Source organism: Dipodomys merriami, unplaced genomic scaffold (assembly GCF_024711535.1).
Source record: "Dipodomys merriami isolate MVZ:Mamm:240054 unplaced genomic scaffold, mDipMer1.0.p SCAF_41, whole genome shotgun sequence".
Taxonomy (NCBI): Eukaryota; Metazoa; Chordata; class Mammalia; order Rodentia; family Heteromyidae; genus Dipodomys; species Dipodomys merriami.
In genome coordinates this window covers 13067610-13088318 of record NW_027205715.1, presented here as the reverse complement: position 1 = coordinate 13088318, position 20709 = coordinate 13067610, and positions in this window count along the sequence as shown.

Here is a 20709-nt window from a genome sequence, read left to right as displayed (position 1 = left end):
GGTGTAGTCATCACAACTGGTTTTCAGCCCTCTAAGTATGGGAATTCATTTCCTTTTTCTCTCCACCAGCCCTCCCCAGTTCAAAGACATGAACACACCGCACAGAAGTAACAGGAGTTGTAAGTGCTGTGACATGGAAACAAGATCTCGTCCTTCAAACAGTACAATGCCCAAGTTTCAAGTCATCTCATGTTTGCAAGCCACGGAAAACAGCACCGTTGAGATTTGAACATGACTTTCTAAAAAAAAAAAAAAAAAGAGTATCTTTCCAGGTTTTAAATGGCCAAAGGATGACTAAATCTTGAAGAAGAAGAAGAAAAAAAACCAGTTGAACAATAAGTAAGGTGCTAGGAAATTCTCTCTGCATGGGTTTGTTGAAATGAAGTAAACTTTTAGTCATGAATATATTTAGTTTTTGTTAATAAAAAAAAGAAGTTATTGCAATGTTTCTAATTTTGGGTGGCATCGTCTGCATCAGCTACAGCCAACGGTCAAGGGACCTTCAAAAGTTACCCCGTCCTCATGGATCAACTCCTGAGCAAGAACCTGGGAGATCTCCCAAGTTCCCGGCTGTTGGCCAGGGCTGCTCTATAATACATTCATGCAGTGTTCACAGATCTACATTTGCTTAACATACAGGCAGGATTTTATTCTGAGATCCATCACCTGTCAGAAAGCTTCAGTATTCCAACATTTTTTTTTTACCTCTTTAGTGAAATCATGGCTTAAAAAAAAATTAAAAATGATTGGTTGTTTTGTTTGCTTGAACACATTTTTCTTAGGGAAACTTTGAAATTTAGTGACTCATAAAATGTAAATCATTGAATAAGATGTGGCAGAATAAGGGAAAACATATTCCAGGGCCAAATTTCTGTTGTTGTTTTTCTTTAAAAACAAACACACAAAAATCCCAATTGGCCTCACGGATTTAATAATCCGGCAGGCTAGTAAGAATGCAGGCCAGATGAATTTAGATTGAACAACCATAAGTGATCACACAGAGAACACAGTCTTCATCATTTTCTCATCTCTATCCTGCCTGAATGGGAGGGGCTGATTCTAGAGTAGGTGTAGAGTTAGCAGCGGAGAACAGAATTCCCCTCCATAACTCCCAAAACGCAAGCCTGTCACCACCAACTGTCAAGTTCTGTCTTCTTTCTCCCACTTTCTTCATTCTTGCTTTCAAAACCCTCATGTTGCTCCTGAGCCTTCTTGAGGTTCAAGCTAGCTGGCTCTCCAATGTCTGTAGACTTTCTCCACATTCCTTGGAGCCTGCTGTGAATTTTATTGAACACATACTGCTGAGGATCCCATGATAACAGATCTCGAAAATATTCACCAGGAACTCAGATGCCATTTCTCATCTTTATGCCGTGTGTGTGTGTGTGTGTGTGTGTGTGTGTGTGTGTGTGTGTGTGAGCGTGCATGCGCATGCACGCATGTGTGTGTGCGTGTGGTAGATACTGACTATAAGAAGATGCTATTCATCACCTAGAAGAAACACAGTATTTTATTTTCAGGATCCTCTGAAAAGCTGGCATGTTTTAATCTCCATTATTTTCAGGTCTTGTCATTCTGTCTGGATATATAGGTGTTAGTAGGGTGTTCTGCCAAAAAAAAAAATGATAGTGGGGTGATGATTTTAGAACAATGTGTGGGCATCCTTTATGGCAGCCTATTGTCCAAGGCTCTTGGAGCAAGGATGGCCAGGGCCTCGGCATACTGAGCTGAAATTCCAATTAGAAACGTGAATGGAAGACAATAGAAAGACTCAAAAACGGAGAGAAAGAACAGCTGATGGACTTTTGATCCGTGATCTGAAACCAGCTCTGTAATCCACGGCTCTTTGACATGGATTTTAATCAAATGTTCTCTGGACTCAGCCCTCATGCCTCTCAGAACTGAAAAATGGCGCTCCAGACATGGCTCACAATTCAGTCATCCCCCCTCCCCCCAGCCCCCGGAGAGGAGAGCTGTATAGAAAGAATTGAAATAAAACCCCCTGTCCTTCTCTTTCAAGATACCCAGAGAATGTGTCACAACTCAGCTCTGATCCTGCGTCCCCATGTCTTACTGTTCTTACTGGTGGAAGAGAATGGTTCCCCAGAATGAAATGTCTAACCTAAATCCTTCAGGCTGCAATTACCATCCGCTGCCTTGGTTCAAAAGGACGGAGCCTCTTTTTACACCTTGTTCCCCATTAGATAACTATTGTCTACTTCTGAGTAATCATATTTGGGAAGAGAGAAAGACATGAACTATTGCCACTGAGGGCAGTAGTGTCAATTTCCACACAGGTGTGTGTGTGTGTGTGTGTGTGTGAGAGAGAGAGAGAGAGAGAGAGAGAGAGAGAGAGAGAGAGAGAGAGAGAGAGAGGTTGTCAAATTGTGAGATCACTGGGAATCATAGCACATGGTAATGCCTGCCTGAGAGCAAATGGACAACCGAATTACCGAAGTGAGAAACAGTTGCATTAGACTGACACACACAAACACACACATGCCCCGGCACACGATTTATGGACTTTCATTGGACCGAAACTGGAATTTCTAAGTTCTTGATTGCCTTCGCATGGGAGTGCGGCTCGGTTTCTGGGCTTTGGCTCCGATTCCTCACGTGGGTGCTGTCTGAGGCCATCTCTCTAATCATTAGCCCCAGGAGGCCAGGGAGGTAGCAAACCCTCCTCCATAGCCAACCTGCCAATCCCGTTTCTTTGATGCCATATGGTCAGAACAACCAGTACATGCCTCCCCTTTTTCAACGGGCTGATCTGGAATAATTTAGCTATCGCGCTGATGAGATGACTGATAGCTTCACCTCCTGGAGTACTGTGACCCCCTTGCTCACTGGGCTCAGGCAAGCCCCACCTCTGAAGCTCCAACTACAGAACCCAGATGAGCCGCTTCCCTAGCACCATGGAGTATTAGAACTACAAGCCCAAGCCATGTGCCAGTGGCTCCTGCTGTAATCCTAGCTATGGAGGAGGCTGAGATCTAAGGATCACAGTTTGAAGCCAGCCCTGGCAAAAAAAAAAAAACCCTCTGTGGGATAAGTCTCCAATTAGCCACCAAAAAAGCTGGAAGTGGAGCTGGGGCTCATGTCAGAGCACCAGCTTTGAGGGAAAAAGGTAAGGGATAGCGCTCAGGTCCTGGGTTCAAGACCCAGTACCCGCATCAATAGAATGGGTTGTAAGTGAGTGGCTCTTACTTTGCTGAGAGCAGAGGAAGATGAATGGCACTGGGGCTTTTCTCCCCCTGCAGACATCATCCACACAGATACAGAGCTGCACAGAGCCGCTCTGCCTGTTGGCATATGCAGCGGCTGGCGGGGGGTTTTTTCTTTTTTGGATGAAGATCCAGGATTCCGTCTAGATAACACATCTGTCCTTCATCCACACCCCACTGCTGGCAGGATGGCTCCACAAAGCAGCTGAGCCCGGTCAGGCAACTGTGGCTGGAGAAACAACCAGCCCCAGCCCAGTGAAAACAGCTTTCCTGCTCCCTGTCTTGGCTGTCAAACACCAGCACAAACACTCCAGGGGTTAAGTCAGCCCAGCTGGAAGTCTGCTGCTGAGCCAGCCGCCATCCAGCCCAACAACTTGCAGACCAGTAGCTTCTTCTCTGGCTGGGACAAAAGGCCAGAGGCAAACTGGGGGCGGGGTTGGGGGGAAGGAGGGTGTTAAGATGGGGGGGGCTAAGAAGAGAGAGAGGGAGAAATACAGCTAAGAGCCATGGCCTGACTCTGGGGACTTTCCTTCCCCTCCCTTCCTTCCTTCCTTGTCTAATTCCTGTCCTCAGAAGGGACCAGAATAGAAGAAACACATGAGCTTTTCATATAACCATAAGGCTTTGGTGGCTGTCGAGCAAAACCTAGCCAGGCCCTCGAGGGGCGCCCTACAAGGCCTTTGCATTGCTCGGGGACAAGACAGGGCCCCCCAAAAGCCTAAAAGTCCAGAAATCAAAAGGGAGCTGGCTTACCCCTTCCAGTCATGACCTTCTTCGACCCCCCTCAAGGGATGTCTAGACACCAGACAAAAATGTCTGAAGTTAAAACAGAAACAGACTCAGTTCTTGACCTCCTTACTGCCAGTTCTTGTACGCCTAGGGCCCCGGCTGGAAAGCAACCCAGCATCTCTCCACCTGTTATCTGAGTGAGCGCATCGAACATGGAAGGTTGGACACACTGCCTGGGGAGTCTGTACACAAGATACTGTGCTTCTGTTATTTTTTAAAAATTTCCAGTGCTGGGCAATGAAGGCATTCCTAAATACAACTAAGGCAGGAAAAGACCTGAATAAGTTCTGAGCATGTGTGTATGCGTGTGCGCGCGCGTGCGCACACACACACACACACACACACACACACGCATGCACACACAGTGACCAGGTGATCAGAGGTTGCCCATCCTCTCCCTCCAAGGATCTCAGTTCAAGCCACGGGATAATCCTGCTAACCATCAGAATCACGGCCTTGGGAGCTCCCGACCCTCTTGATCTCTCCTACTTCATTCAGGCGCTTGACCCCTATCTCTTACACTTTCCCTCCTTCGTTCTGATTCTAAGATTAAAGAAGAGACAACTGCAGGATCTAGTGGCACATGACTGTAATCACAGCTATTGATGATTAAAGATAGGAGGTTCAAAACTCTAAGCCAACCTGGGCAAAAGTTAGTGAGATTTCTACCACACACACACATACAAAAGCTGTGGGAAGGGGTGACATTGTCCCTCAAAAAGTACTCTTATCTGACTTATATAACTGTTACCCCTCTGTACATCAAAATTTTTTTAAAAAGCGGATTAATTAAAGACAGTTACCATGTCATACAATGTATCTCCTAGACTCATTATTTTCTGTTTAACTATAAAATTTTATATCTTTCAGTCAGTATCTCCTGCCTATCTCCTCAGTCCCTGATAAAAATTTGTTGTTGTTTTTTAGGTTTCATATATAAATGAGATCATGAAGGTATTTGGTTTTCTGCATCTGGCTTTCGTTCACATAGCAAATTCCCTCTGTTTCATCCACATTGCCAGAAATCGTCAGATTCCCATCTTAATGGTAACTAGTATTCTGCTGATGGTATAGAAGAATATGCGATTGATTCCAAATACCACATTTTTAATCCATGTCCTGCTTGGACATAGGCACGCACTGGCCGCTGTGCATAATTCTGTAATGAGCAAAAGTCTCCACATACTGATTTTGTTTCCTGCGGATATATATCAGAGTTGGACTGCCAGGTCATATGATAAATTCTAGTTCTCCTTTTTTTGAGACCCTCCTTACTGATGTCCGTCATGGCTATCCTAACTTACATTCCCACCAAGAGTTCTGGTACATTTCTTTATGTGTTTTCCATCTCTAAAAGAGAATACAACGGCCTTCCTCCATCAGTCATGGTAGCTGGCCTGGATGGGAAGAGCAAGACTGGTACCAAGGCCTAGTGACAATCTTGACACTCCTTGAAAATTAAGCAACAAATGAAGATCAGATCCAGCGTTACTACTGACAGTGCTGAAAGCTCGTCTTCAAAGCAGCCCTTGGGAAGAGCAATCTAGTGTACAAAGGCGATCCAGGTAGGTTTGATGGCTCTGTGCTACCTTCATGGCAGGAATTTCTTACGATTCTTCCCATAGGACATACAGGAAGCTCCACCTTGCCTTCTTCCTGGGGGCAAAGACCTTTGCCCCAACTCCAGCCTCACACCCAGGGCTACTCCCTGCATTCCCAGGGACCTCAGAAATAGGGTCTGCTGTCCTACAACCACCAGGCCACATTCCCTCCCACTCCCCACAGCCCAGGGGCCTGGGATGGAGACAGGTTGAGGGACTCAGAAAGGTCAGCCACAAAACACCACAGGGAAGAGGCAGGGTTCGTGCACCTGGAAGCCTGAAGGACAAAGGCCTCGCGGCATCTTTTGCTCTGAAGACCACGGTGAAGCAGCCGGTATGCCGCCCTCACCAAGTGTGAACTCACATTGGTTTCCCCCTCCTGTCCCGGAGGCCAGAGGTCATGGGGTTGTTTCCCAGCAGAAAACAGCAAGAGTTTGAATCTCCAGTCATCTGTCTGCTAGCTGTCAGAACTTGAACTCTACCACCTTGTTGTACCAGTTTCCACCACAGAATAATTTTCTATTGCCATGTGGATGAGACACAAAAACATACAAATAGGTTAAGGTTCTAAACAGAAAGTCTAGAAATGTTAGGTGCCATGAATATTTTTAATTTTTTTTTAAATACGTTCTCCTCCTTCAAGTTGGTAGTAGTAGGAATTTGCAGACAGGGACTAAGAATACACACACACACACACACACACACACACACACACACACACACACACACACACACACACACAAAACGTTCAAGATACCACTCAAGGCATCTATTGGCTTCCTACATCGGGATCTATTCTACCCACCTTTAGCTTTTTCTGGACTAAAGACAAAAGGGGCTCTAATGCATTCCTGGCGGTTTTTCAAAGCATAGCAGAAATGAGTCGGGTTTATAAGATTAATTCTTTTCTCTCCAGGCAATGGGTCAAATCAGAACCTTCACTCCACCAACCCAGTGGATAATCTCCTCTTATTACTTTCAATCAAACTAAGTGTCTGCAATCTGTACAATGGCCACTAATTTAGTAGAAACAAATAATTTGCAGAGCCTGATTATAAAAGAAAAGATGAGCGAGACCGCAAGGACCAGACTGGATAAGCGGATGGGAAGTTTGCTCCGGTGTCCGTAGAAGGAAAGCTCTTGTGGCCCGTTTCTCCATTAGAGACTTAGCTGTTCCACTAAGCTAAAAATCAAAGAGAGAAAACAGACATTGTTCACCGATCAGCCCCCGATTTAAATAAAGGAAACAGCCTAGGAGTTAAATTTCATATCCTTTGTCACACTCATGCGAGTGATCCATCGCTCGTCCAAGTTTTCATATGAAAAGGTTTCATTGTGCAAAAAGAAAAAGAAACACAGAAACTTTAAAAGAGAGAGAGAGAGAGAGATTATAAAATTCAAGTTACACAACTGGACAGCATCACAAAGCTCTCTGGGTTGGTGTAAACCACTCTCTCCCCAGGCTGGATAACAGGGCACGGGGGTTTTGCTTGCTTTGATTGATTTCAGAATCTTACAGGAACCTATATAATCCCTAAGATGGCAAAGGAGAGGCCGGGGAAGAGATGGACAGTGACAAAAGAGCAGTAATGAGACAGAGGCTGTGTTTTGTCTGGCATTACATGCATCTCTCCCCCCACCCCTGCCCCCCCAAACTAATTTCATTTTGGCAAGTACTAACCACAACAAAGGTCAACATATACAAATGTCCTTTGGCTCTAGGGCTTCAAATATATGCACTGAGGCTGAGCAATGGCAAACACACACTATGAGCCGTGGTCATGACTGTGACCAGACAGATAACATAGCTGGAAAAATGCATACGTCCTTTCTTTTTTCTCTTCTCTCCTCTCTCTCTCTCTCTCTTGCTCTTTCTCCAAATCAGAGCAAGCCATTATTTATTCAAGTACTGAATATGGAAAAGGCCCTGACAAATTTACAGTGGGGTTTGGATGGATGAGGACGGCAGATGATGGATGAGGGAGACAGAGGATTCCCTTATTAGAGCATCAAATTCTGCTCTAAATATCAAATAGACGTCTCAGCCACAAACACCATCAGTATATTCTCAAAATCACCTACAGAAAAAACATTTCACATGCTTACTTTAATAGGAAAAGGCAGGCTTTTCGCCTAATAAATATTACTAATTTAGACCATGCTTTTAGGTATCTTTCCATCCCTGCATAACTGTGGACATCAAAGCATATGCCTATCAAACAGAAGCAAACCTGACAATTCACAAATAGACGCGAATGCCAGCAATCACTTGAGTAGCAATCTCAACCATGCCATTCTGTTCTAAAATTTTAGTAAATAATTTCAGCAGATATCATCTTCCCAGTGTGTTTCTGGTGTGTCTTTCTTGACAGGACAGTAGCTCTGTGGAGAAGGAAACTCACCATTTACTGCATGATTTAAAAAAAAAAAAAAATCTCTGCTCAGATTAAAAAAAAAAAAAAAATACAGGATGTTAGTAAAACTGCAGCGCCCACTAGTGGACACTCTAGAACTGCAACTGCTTCCCAATCTCCTGTGTTCGTTCAGTAGCAAGACCCAAGTGGAGTTAAGAAATAAAAACAGACAAGAATATAACTTAAAAGTTACCTGTTTTGAAAACCACTGATGTGATCACTTTCTGCCCAATAAAAGAAGTATCTATAGAGAGGCAAAGTTTATTCTACTGGATTCAGCTGGGTTGATTCCACAGAGAAATGTACTTAATAACAATAAGAGCATTTCTTATCCTGGACAGTTACAAATCTAACATGTGAAGCTGACACCAGTGGCTTACGCCTGTAATCCTAGTTACTCAGGAGGCTGAGATCTGAGGATCACCGTATGATACCAACCTGGGTGGGAAAGTCCAGGTGACTCTTACGTCTAATTAACCAGCAAAATGCTAGAAGTGGAGGTGTGGCCCAAGTGGTAAAGTGCCATCTTTGAACAAAAAAGCTAAGGGATGGTGCTCAAGACCTGGATGCACACACATGCATGCACGCACACATACAAATAACTGACATGTGAAAGTTTTCCTCAATAAAGAGAAATATCTCTTTATAATTCACACAATTCTACCTCCAATCAAGCATTAGCATGGGATCTTCTATTAGGACCAGATCTTTCTGCCCATGAGCAAGGACAACTCTGGAAATTTCCCTGAGCATTAGCACAATGCATCACATAATGCCAAAACAATCTGACTGCAACTTACCAGGCAACAATGTTGATGTATTGCAAGTGTTACTGATTCCTTTCTTTTTAAATGAAAAGCAAACTTCATTTTCCATTTTAATGCTTCTGATTAAGTACAATGACAAGTAAGTCCCAGAAAAGAATGTCTAGATTTCACAAATAAACCCAGTTATTACTTGAACATGGTATCTGGCCATTGATAGAGTTTAAGAAGTGCCTTTTGGGAAAGAATTGCATGTGATAATGCAGTTTTTAAAATTCCATTCATAAAACCAGACAACCCAAACACTCTTAATTTGGGTTAGGCCACAACATTTTTCAACATACTCATGTTAAATAAGCTTTTGGAAACCAAGGCTATGAAGAAACTGTTTTTAAGATTCTAGAAGAGTCTAGAACACAGACTAGAGATTTACTCCTCATGCCTGGGAACTGGAGATGCTAGTGTTCTCAGCCCATCCTGTGTGTTGACCATTTATTTGACCTGAGGAACATATTCCTGGACATGTGAAGCAAAGATTGATCATTGAAAAGCCCGGTGACCCCTGCCCCCCCCCCAGAGAACTGATGCCTTGGCTCCCTTTTCTACAACATGTCTTCTTGCAGTCTGGGTGTAATAGCCGATGCCTGTAATCCCAGCTACTCAAGAGAGAGGAAGACTGTGGTTCAAGGTTAACCTAGTCAAAAAGTCAGGCAGAACCTGTCCCCAAAATAGGCTGAGTGTAATGGTATGTGCTGTAATCCTAGCTAATTGAGAAGTGAAAGTCAGAGGACTGTGGCTCTAAGCCACTCTACACAAAAACATGAGCTCCTGTCTGAAAAAAAAAAAAAGAAAAACCTAAAATCAAAAATAATTGGAGGTATGGCTCAAGTGGTACAGTGTCTACCCAGCAAGAAGGAGATTTTAGGTTTAAAACCCCAATACCAGCTAGACACTGGTGGCTTTTCTCATACCTGTAATCCTAGCTACTCAGGAGGTTGCAATCTGAGGATCAAGGTTCAATGCCAGTCTAGGAAGACAAAAACCACAAGACTCTTAATCAAGCACCAAAAGCTGGAAGTGGAGATGTGGGCTCAAGTGATAGATCGCCAGCTTTGAATGCAAGCATAAGGCCTAAGTTCAAGGCCAATTACTGGCAAATAATAATTATAATAAGTGTTATTATTAATAATAAATATAAACTGTCACAAGATTTGACATGTAGGGGCCACTTTAGGGATCTTGCTTGCTAAACGGTATGTATGCCCCTCCTAGGACAGCTCAGTAATGAACCCAGCTGAAGAAATGCCATCATGCTAGTGAAGAAATGGAAGGAAAGGGGAGAAGGGCCTCCATGAACTTGTCAAGGTAAGACTGCCTTCTTGATCCTAGAACTTCCTCTCAGCCAATAACCTGCAGTGTGTTAATGGACATGTTCCTTATGCTCAGGGAAGATGATCAAGAGGAAAAACAGATGGAGACACACAGGATGATTTTAAGAATTAAGCCACATTATACAGATAGTGGTGTTAAGGGTCTATCTTTCTAAAGATCTATGCCCTTTCCCACACACTATACCTACAATGTACCACCAAGAGCCAGGGTTCGTGTCCACGTTCTCTGTGCTATGGTGGTAGTGACACTGGGTGACATTTAAGGCTGAGTCATGAAAAAGAATTACAGCCCTGTGTCGCTACCGCCTCGGCCGGTAATGACGACGCGACACCGGACTCTTCTCTCCGCAGTTTATTCAGGACCTTTTAGTAATCTTCTGACCCCCAACCCCGGGGAGAATTCCCCACAGCCTTAAATACCCGCTGGGTAGCCAACCCTGATACGCCACGTGGGAACCGCCAATAGGTTCAGGTGCACAGAAGCAAGCCAGATTCTTTGCCTTAGCCATATCAGGAGTTGTTTACCACGAGAGCACTCGCCATCGGGAAGGCGGAGGGCGGAAGCCAGCGCCATCTTCCAGGTGCGGCCTCTCGCAGCTCTCTACAGTTCCCCCTTTTTTGTTTAAAGAACACAGATGAGAACAGAGGTCTGATCCCTGTTGTGCAATTGCAAGGACTGCATACAAGCCTTCTCCCAGAGGGTACCTTCTCTAGGGATGACTCAGCCTGTCCATTGATTCGTTTTTCACAAGGACGGGAAAAGGCGAATCGAACCCGTGTGCAATCAAACATGCTCTCCTCGAGGGCAAAACTCATGCCTCTCGACTGCAGTACTTTGGCTTTGCAATCTGTGCTCATTGTTTTAGGGTGGCAAGCCACGCTTAGGGGGACTGACCTGCTCCAATGACTGTAAAGGCTTGGATAACCATGGCTGCACTGCGACGCTGAGAACCTCTAATTTGGCAAATGCACCACAGACATACCAAGGAGGCTAACACCAGGAGGCCTGTCAGGGCTCCCAAACCCGCCCCCTCCTTGAGATGATTCATAGCAGTGGAGATCCATGAAGATAACCCCTCCGCCAATCCGGCATCCACTCGGGTCGAGTTCACCACGACGATGGCAACCCTGAGCTGTTCCATCAGGCTGTCGAACTCCCCAGTTCAATTACCTAAAAGATAACTAGACAACTGTTTAGACAAATTTGCAGCGTTTTTTAAATAGGTTTTTTCCTGGGCCTGAACTCTGGGCCTGGGCGCTATCCCTCAGCTCTTCAGCTCAAGGCTAGCGCTCTACCACTTGAGCCACAACGTCACTTCCAGCTTTTTTCATTTCTTTTTGCTTATGTGGTGCTGAGGTATCGAACCCAGGGCCTCAGGCATGCAAAGCAAGCACTCTACCACTGAGCCACTTCCCAGCCCCTTTCTTCTGGGTTAATTGCACCACAGCAGCAGCTAATCCAGCATTAGTTAGTGGTCCGCCCAGCTCTCTGCAAACTTTCATCCATGCTTCTAGTCCCCTATTCTTATATGGGGTTATGGCGGCTCTGCATTCCTTAGTGCACTGCTCGTAAACAAGCCGTTTAATTAATGGCATGGCTGCATCTGGGTCACCAAAAATTCTGCCAGCAGCCTCGACCATACGGGCAACAAAGTCCGAAAACGGCTCCGTAGAGCCCTGCAGGATTTTGGTGAGATTGCCACTCACCTCGCCTTTATTTGGTAAGGCCTTCCATGCCTTTATGCCAATTTTATTGATTTGTTCATAAACTTGAACCGGGTAGCCTATCTGCTGATTGGCGAATCTCCCCTGTCCAAGCAGCATATCTCTATCCCAAGCTGGGTTTCCCCCAGCCTGATTGGCCGCAGCCTTTTCACTAGCAAATTCAATCAAAAAGGCCTTCCAATCTAAATACTGACCTGGGCTCAAACAAGCTCGTGCGAGCCCACTCCAATCACCGGGTGTCATGCAGTGTCTGTTTAGGGCCTCCACCTGGGCTACAGTAAAGGAGGCTGTGATTCCGTATGTCCGCACAGACTCAGCTAAAGATTTTATCACCTTAAAATCTAAGGGTTCATGATACCGCTGTCCCTGTGGATCCTGAAATATTGGACAGGCTAGATGTAACTCGGTTCTGACCGCTTTCCACACTCCTGGGCTGAAAGAACAGCCGGGGCTGCCACTTCCAGGGTCCTCCGCATAGAGCGGAGGGGCCGAAGGTGTGGGGCGGTGCACGGAGGGCGTGCATTCGTCTTTATCTGGGTCCTCTCTCTCCTTCCATTTCCTCCTCTTTCTTATCTTTGTTTTTTCTATTTGTTCTATGATTGATTGTAATTCCTCTGAGTCTGTAGACTCAGAGGTCTCTAGTTCGGCAAAATCAGGGCATGACCCCCCCCTGCTCTCCTCCTTTTCGCTGTCTGCCCTTTCTGATCTTTCTTCCTGCAGCATTTCTAAGGCGGCCTGACCATTCTCTACCGCCTCACTGCAACGCTGGTCCTCGAGACAGCCTCTTATCAGTTTCCATATTGGTCTCACTCCGCTCTTAAGCGTTCCTTGTTCAGAGGCAAAATCTAGGTCCCTCCCTAGTTTCTCCCAAGAGGCCACCGTGAGGCTTCCAGAGACAGCGAACCATGGGGCAACGGTGTCACATTCATTCAAAAATCTCTCTAAAGTACTCTTTTTTATTTTTAACTTTTTTGAGTGCAGTAGCTCATTGAGAGCCAAAAAAATTGGGTGCGAAAAAGAAGCGCCCATGTTTCAAACATTTAAAGCTGGTAAACAAGCTTTTACTTTCACTTTTGGCTACTCTACTGACTAGCCCCGGGTTCTCACTCTCTCTTTATCTACCGAGAAGAGCAAAAATCCCCCCGCTCTTGTGGCGGATTCCCCTTTTACTTGGGAACTTACTCCCCGCTCTTGTGGCGGATTCCCCTTTTACCTGGGAACTTACCGGTGCACCACCCTGACCACAGAGAGTTCTGAGTCCTCGTTGGGGTTATGGCTGAGTCCCCGTACGGGCCACCACGTGTCGCTACCGCCTCGACCAGCAAGGAAGACGCGACACCGGACTCTTCTCTCCGCAGTTTATTCAGGACCTTTTAGTAATCTTCTGACCCCCAACCCCGGGGAGAATTCCCCACAGCCTTAAATACCCGCTGGGTAGCCAACCCTGATACGCCACGTGGGAACCGCCAATAGGTTCAGGTGCACAGAAGCAAGCCAGATTCTTTGCCTTAGCCATATCAGGAGTTGTTTACCACGAGAGCACTCGCCATCGGGAAGGCGGAGGGCGGAAGCCAGCGCCATCTTCCAGGTGCGGCCTCTCGCAGCTCTCTACAGCCCTGCCTGACCTTCATTTGGGAATCTCCTCCTTGGGACATGGACGCCATGTTGTAAGGAAGCCAAAAAACACATGGAGAGAAAATAAGTCCGTTAGTGTTCTGCTTACAACCTGAGCTGAGGCCTAACCAAGGAATCTAGTCCTAGCCTAATGACCATCCCAACTGATGATTATTGGGCAGAAATGAGCTGTCCCCACACCTACCCAGAAGCCCAGCTCACATCCAGAAATTTCAATACCGTCTTCATGACTTTACCATATCTGACACCATTAATACAGATAATGCTACAAAGTACTTCTTAAAATAATTTGTCTTTTTTTCTGTCAGTTTGTAGGGCTTGTGGGGCTTGAACCCAGAGCCTAGGTGTTGTTCCTGAGCTCTTTTGCTCTGCCTCTTTGAGCCACAGCTCCAGATCCAGTTTTCTGGTGGTAAACTGGAGATAAAAGTCTCACAGACTTTCTTGACTGGGCTGGCTTTGAACCCCAATCCTTAGAACTCAGCCTCCCAAGTAGCAAGGATTATAGGTGTGAGCTACCAGCACCTTGCTACCTTGCTTTAAAAAAAAAACAAACTTGAATGACTTTATGAAAGCTAATGTTTAGGAGCAAGTTTTACCACCAATGATATTTTACGAATTAACATTGATTTAATTAAGTATTATAAACATATTTTATCATAGCCACAGTGTAGATTTTATGTTAATTGATTTGATGTTGAAATTCATTTGCTTTTAAACATGTCAATGTGGCAAACTAAATATGTAAGAGTTAAAAATGACAAATGCTGTTTGGATACCAGCAACTGAAAATCACTTTGACTCACCAGGTTGAGTTGGATCAGATGGCCTTGAAGGTAAGGACCAATCAGTCACCTCTGCAGTCTATGGACCACTTGCAGATGTAATTCCTCCTTCTCTGCCATTACCAAATAGAACTGCTTCTAACTAGGAAGGACACTGCCTTGGGGTAACAGTGCTGTCACAGAGTCCCCAAGGTTGCCAAGGAAGAATATGATTTGGGAGAAATCTCAAAACAAGAAATGAGTTAGAATGAGTAGCCACCTGCTCCCTAAGCAAGGAGCTAGTTCAGCAGTAGGAGGACTCAGACCTCTGTCCCCAAGAATTAGGGATTTTTAACATTCGTAGGACTGGCATTTTGGACCAGGTAGTTCTTCATTGGGAATGGATGCACGCTGTCTATTGAGCTGAGGATGCTTAACAGCATCCTGGGCTCTAACCGCTAGATGTAAGCTGTGCACTCTACCACCCCAACCCCATCTCAACTGGGGAAAACATCATGTCCCTGGGCTGTGAATCCCCAAATATTGCTTTTTTCTTGTTTTGTGCCAGTCCTAGGGCTTAAACTCGGGGCCTAAGCACTGCTCCTGAGCTTATTTTGCCACAGCTCCCCTTCTGGCTTTACCGTGGTGATAAGAGTACTTTCCTGCCCAGGCTGGCCTCGAATGACAATCCTCAGATCTCAGACTTCTGAGTCGTTAGGATCACACACATGAGCTATCAGCACCCACTCCTCAAAGACTTAAAACCCAGGTGAGAGGTATTTCTGGAGACCCACACGTGACTCTGTACTAATGAAGAGGAGGGAAAATTAGCGCTGATGAGTTCTTGCCAAATTCAACCCATTTTCTAAGTATATAGTAGATCGTGTTCAATCCATGCCTTGTGTTTTCCTGGCTTTTTCTTTTTTAACCACTATGGTTAATAAACAGGCAGGAAAAAAAATCCATTGTATGATAGGTAGATCTTTTCACCACTATGTACAACAGATGCAGCTGTATCATTTATGCTGACAGTGATGCACTGCTGACAGAAGAGGGCAAGACAAGGCGCGTGGCTCCAACACAGTCCTTATCTCCATTTGCCAAACCCTGCATCTGTGGTTTGATGGCGATGGTGGATGGGGGTCTCACGGCCATGATTAAATAATACTTCTTCAAAGGAGGTTGGAATAACCATGTCCCAAGGTGCAGGCACCTCCTTGAAACCGTGTATTCGAGGAGAAAATTGGAAATGACATGGAATAAGAAAAGATCATGCTTCTGAGCGTGCCTGGTGCAGAATGGACAAACACGGGGGATGAGACGCGCAGAGACCCCCGTGCTGTCATTGCAGGAGACTGAGGTAGCTGTGGTCCTGACAACAGCAGCGCCCATGACACTGGTAGAGTTCAGTACCAGAGACAAAGCACCTCACTTGTGTATCTCTGATGCTTTCTACGGTCCCATGGGTAAGTCCTACCTACAATCACCCCTTCTCTTTCCACAGATTAGAAAAACAAGGCTCAGCAACTCATCTCTGGTCCCGAGTCCTGTCAAGCCAGCATCTAGATCACCGGACACAGACCCCTGGCTGACACAAGCATTTTATCCCCTCTAAATGACCGCCTCTGGTCCTCAGGTCAAACCATCTAACCTCTAAATTTACACTAGGCATTTAAGACATCATCTACATGTGTGCATGTGTCTAGTTCCACACACGTACATGTGAATGTGTTCAGGTCTGTGGGCCGGGGGATCTCTGGGGCGGCTGGTCAACACTCCCGTGCAATGTCTTGCATGTCCGTAGCTGCCACACCGCCGTGTACACACATGGAAGGCAAAGCAAATGAGAATGGGTGGGTCAATAAAACTTTATTTACAAAACACAGGCAATGACTTCCATCTGGTCCATGGGCAAACAGTTTGCCAGACTCATCCTAGAGTGATAGCCTTCTACATGTGGCCACCAAAGAATAGAATCCTGAGCTGCAGCCCAGACGCAGCTGCGTCACAACCTGCTTGGGGGTGATGTGTGGACACACAAACCCCTGAGGAGCTCCATCCTAGACCCAGCTTCTCCCCAGTTCCCTGTACACGTTATCATTCCAGCTCCCCAAGACCATACACCTACTAATGGAAAAGAAGGCAAGCAATCCAAAGGAAAGGAAAATTAGCCACCTGTCCCCACTCACCAGGTCTATTGAGATGTCACAATATTGGCCTGTGATCACACAATTCTCCTAGCTAGAAGAAACCCTTCAGTTTTACTAAGAGGAAAAAAAAATTCTCAAAAATCAGAAGAAGAAAAAAAAAAAAGGAAAGAAAAAAAAAAACCACACCTTTGTTCCCAATGGAATCATGCTGATCTTGTAATCAACTTGTTGCTTGCACACACACACACACACACACACACACACACACACACACACACACACACACACACACACACACACACACACTCCAAGGGCATTTTTGAACTGTTGGATACCTAGTTTTAAGTTCGAAAATTCACTCGTGCTAAACCCGCTTTTATGTTATTGAGGGAAAATGAGCCCAGGGTCTTTGGCAATCAGAGGGCTGGGACAATGAGGGAATTTGTACAGAATCCACCAATACACACGCACCCACCGGCTGCTTCATGAATACGTGAATGCAACCTGTTTCATCTTTTCTTGTTTGAGAAGTAAAGGTATTCACATAAATCTGGATCTCCTTTTCTTTGGGGGGAATTAAGGCTGGCACCGTCGGTCCGGGCCTTTACCTAGAGCAGCATGGGGGACGAAAGGCCGACCCTTCACTGTCTCTTGACAAAAGATGGAATAGAAAAGAGAAGGGGAGTGGAGAGCAATGAAAACTCGGGCACATGCTGAATCGGAGCTGCCCAGGTCGCCATCCACCTGGGATAACGCCCCTCTCCAGCTGACAGGCCCCAGTGATCTGGTTTCAGTCGCCAGCACCCCAAACTTATTAACTGACTCTGATCTTCTCTCTGTCTAATGCCAGGAGCCTCCCCCACCCCACCTTGCAACATAAGACTTTAGTTTATAGACCCCCTTTGCTTCAGCTCACTTTTTATACCTTTCCTCTGATCCTACTCCACCAATGACCCATATGCCTCCGAGCTACAACCCTGCGAGTGGCGAGGGCAGGCCTCTGCTGAATGCCCGGCACAGCTGGGATGTTCTGGCTTGGCTGGAAAGCTGACTCAGTACCAGCACCGGGGCCCGGAGCACTGAGATGTGTCTACATATCAAACAGAGGCTGCTTTCCACCGTGTCCTTTTTTTCCTCCCAATACTTTGTATCTCATGGCCACCATGGTTATTTTGAAAGCCTATTTGAGAGCTGGGTGATGACATTTAAATAAAGTAATCTCAATGAGGAGTTAGGGATTCATAAAAAAAAAAAAAAATAGAATGTATTGCAGAGGGCCTACCAAAGCAGCGCAATTGTCATGACCAGGGTTCAGCTCGCACTGAACACGCCCAGGGCATTTTTTTTTCTTATTACTATTATTTGTTTAAGCGAATTATGCCTCGTGTCTACACTGATAGAGGTGAACTGGCTCTGATCTTGGCTATAATTGTGAGGTAGTTCATTAATCTCAGTAGTAGCAGACCCATTTGAATTCTAAAAGGCCTTTCAACTCTAAAATTCTACTCCAAGGGCTGTGGAGGTGTAGCTTAAGCAGGACAGCATTTACCTAGCAAACACACAAGATCCTGAGTTCAAATTCTACTACTACCAAAAAAAAATTATACATCCAAGTCTGTCTGAGTAAAAATACATTTCTTACAACCAGCTCTCCTTAAAAAATAATTATGTGTGTGTGCATGCCTGCATTTGTGTGTGTGTGTGTGTGTGTGTGTGTGTGTGTGCGTGTGTGTGTGTGTGTGTGTGTGTTGGTACTGGGGCTTGAGCTCAGGGTCTGGGCACTATTCCGTGTTTTTTTCACTCAAGGCTAACATTCTAGCACTTGAGCCACAGCTCTACTTCTGGCTTTTTGATACTTAACTGGAGATATGAATCTCAGAAACTTTCCTACCTCTACTGGTTTCCAGCTGTGATCTTCAGATCTCAGCCTCCTGAGAAGCTAGGATTACAGGCGTGAGCCCCTGGTGCCCGGCTCAATTGAAGCTTTATTTTTTAAGACAATAAATGTTAAACTGCATATGGAAGAAGATAGTCCATATAATGTTTAGGTAAAGGGAGCTAAGCCTTCTCAGATTTTTTTTCACGAAACTACTATCTTTAGATTTATTCCCAGTTTAAGCCACGCAACCTACATAATTTTAATAAGAATTTTTTAATAGATACTAATTTTTTCCCAAATGTATCGGAATGGGTATCCCTCTTAAGATTCAAGTCTCCTAGTGAAGTAAAAGATGCTCTCTCAAGAGTGGTGAGAGACAGCAACAATGACCCCAGCAGGCTGATTTTTCTCAAAGCAAGGCTTCAGAGCTGTCAGCATCCTTGGACAGCAGCCGCAACCCTCCTGAGGGTTGGAAGGTGTAAATAAATGCAGAATCATTATTCACTGCCACAGAGGACCAGGCGTGTCTTTACTTTGTCACAACTGCATAATCAAAATTGGTGTTAGGAAGAAAGAAAGAAGAGAGGCAGAGAGAGGAAGACACAGAGAGAGAGAGAGAGAGAGAGGTTGAGAGAGAGAAAGAGAGAGAGAGAGAAAGAACAAAGAAGGAAATGAAAGGGGAAAGGGAAAGGGAAAGAAAGGAGTAGAGGGAAGGAAGGAAGAGGGAGGAAAGGAAAGAAATTGAGGGGGAGAGAGAGAGAGAGTCTTAAAATCAGTCAATCAGTATTTGTAACAGAATACCTGTCGGCTACTAGCATTGGAGGAGAGTGAAGTAAGCAGAAAACTCTGAGCTTTGAGCTCTAATTCTATCTCCAGCTTTTTGGTGCTTACTTGAAGATGAGTATCATGGCTTTTTTGGCTTGAGCTGGCTTTCAACCACAATCCTCAGATCTCAGCCTCCTGAGTCACTAGAATTACAGCTGTGAGCCACCAAGGCCTGGCTGGTTGCCTCTTAACTGTCTCAGAATTCAATTGTGTTGGAGCATTTCAACAGAAGACAAGTGCATTATTTGATCTTTTAGTATTTCATAATGCCTGGTAACTCCTATTCATAACTTCTCTGTTTCCACAAGGTTTATGTTTGTAAATAAATTCAGTTCATAGTGACAAAATATAACTTTCATTTATTTCTAATAAATGATATAACAAATGGTGCTTCAGTAAACATTCTTGCATTGGAACCTCAAAAATACACCTGCAATAAATCACTATTTGTCTTTTGCCAGTTGGTGGAGATGCCAATACAAATAAAAGCTAATATTTGTTGAGTTCACGCTCTAAGTCTGCCTGGACCAGTACAGTCCATGTATATTTAAGTTTTACTTTTAATGAAAAGTGTTTTTTAATTACAGTGTCTCTATCACATGGCAACTGCTCAAAAGCCACATGTTCCTAGCAGTGATCATTATTTGATAAAGCAGATCTAGAACATACATGTTCCTAGTAGTGATCATTATTTGATAAAGCAGATCTGGAACATTCTTTAAATTTTATTTTCTTGTAAAGATGCTGTACAGAGAGGTTGCATTTACATGAGTAAGGTACATTTCTCATTGAACATTGTGACCCACTCCATTGCTGTTCTCTTACTACCTCTTCCCCACACACACACACACACACACACACACACACCACCTCCCCCACCAAGTTGTAAAGTTCATTTCTGACATAGTGTCCTATAATGGGTCATCTTTTGTGCTTCTTTCAGCATTTTGTTATTTCCTTTCCCTTCCCCCAATCAGATAAATGCATATACAAGATGGATGGTGCCAGGGATAAAGCAATGGAAAAGAAAAATGAAATAAAACAAGAAGAAAGAACTAAGATACAGTACATTGGTGATGAATCAGTTTCATCACTGGAGGTACCATTTTTCTGTGTGTGTGTGTGTGTGTGTGTGTGTGTGTGTGTGTGTGTGTCTGTGTCTGTGTCTGTGTCTGTGTCTGTGTGTGTATGTCAGTCATGGGCCTGAACGCTGTCCCTCAGCTCTTCCGCTCAAGGCTAGCGCTCTACCACTTGAGCCACAACACCACTTCCAGCTTTTTCTGCTTTTGTGGTGCTGAGGAATCGAACCCAGGGCCTCATGCATGCAAGGCAGGCGCTCTACCACTGAGCCACCTTCCCAGCCCCACCATTTTTATTTTCATTCTGTATATATGAATAAAATCAGGTGTGGTGACTTTGCCAAGGTGAGGGTGGAGTGGAGACACCCCATCCCCCCACCAGAATGCCTAGCCCTCCAAGAATAAAGAGATTTCATAGCCGTATCGCCTACGATGGTCACCCTACTCAAGTCCACTCCAAATCTCATGTGTG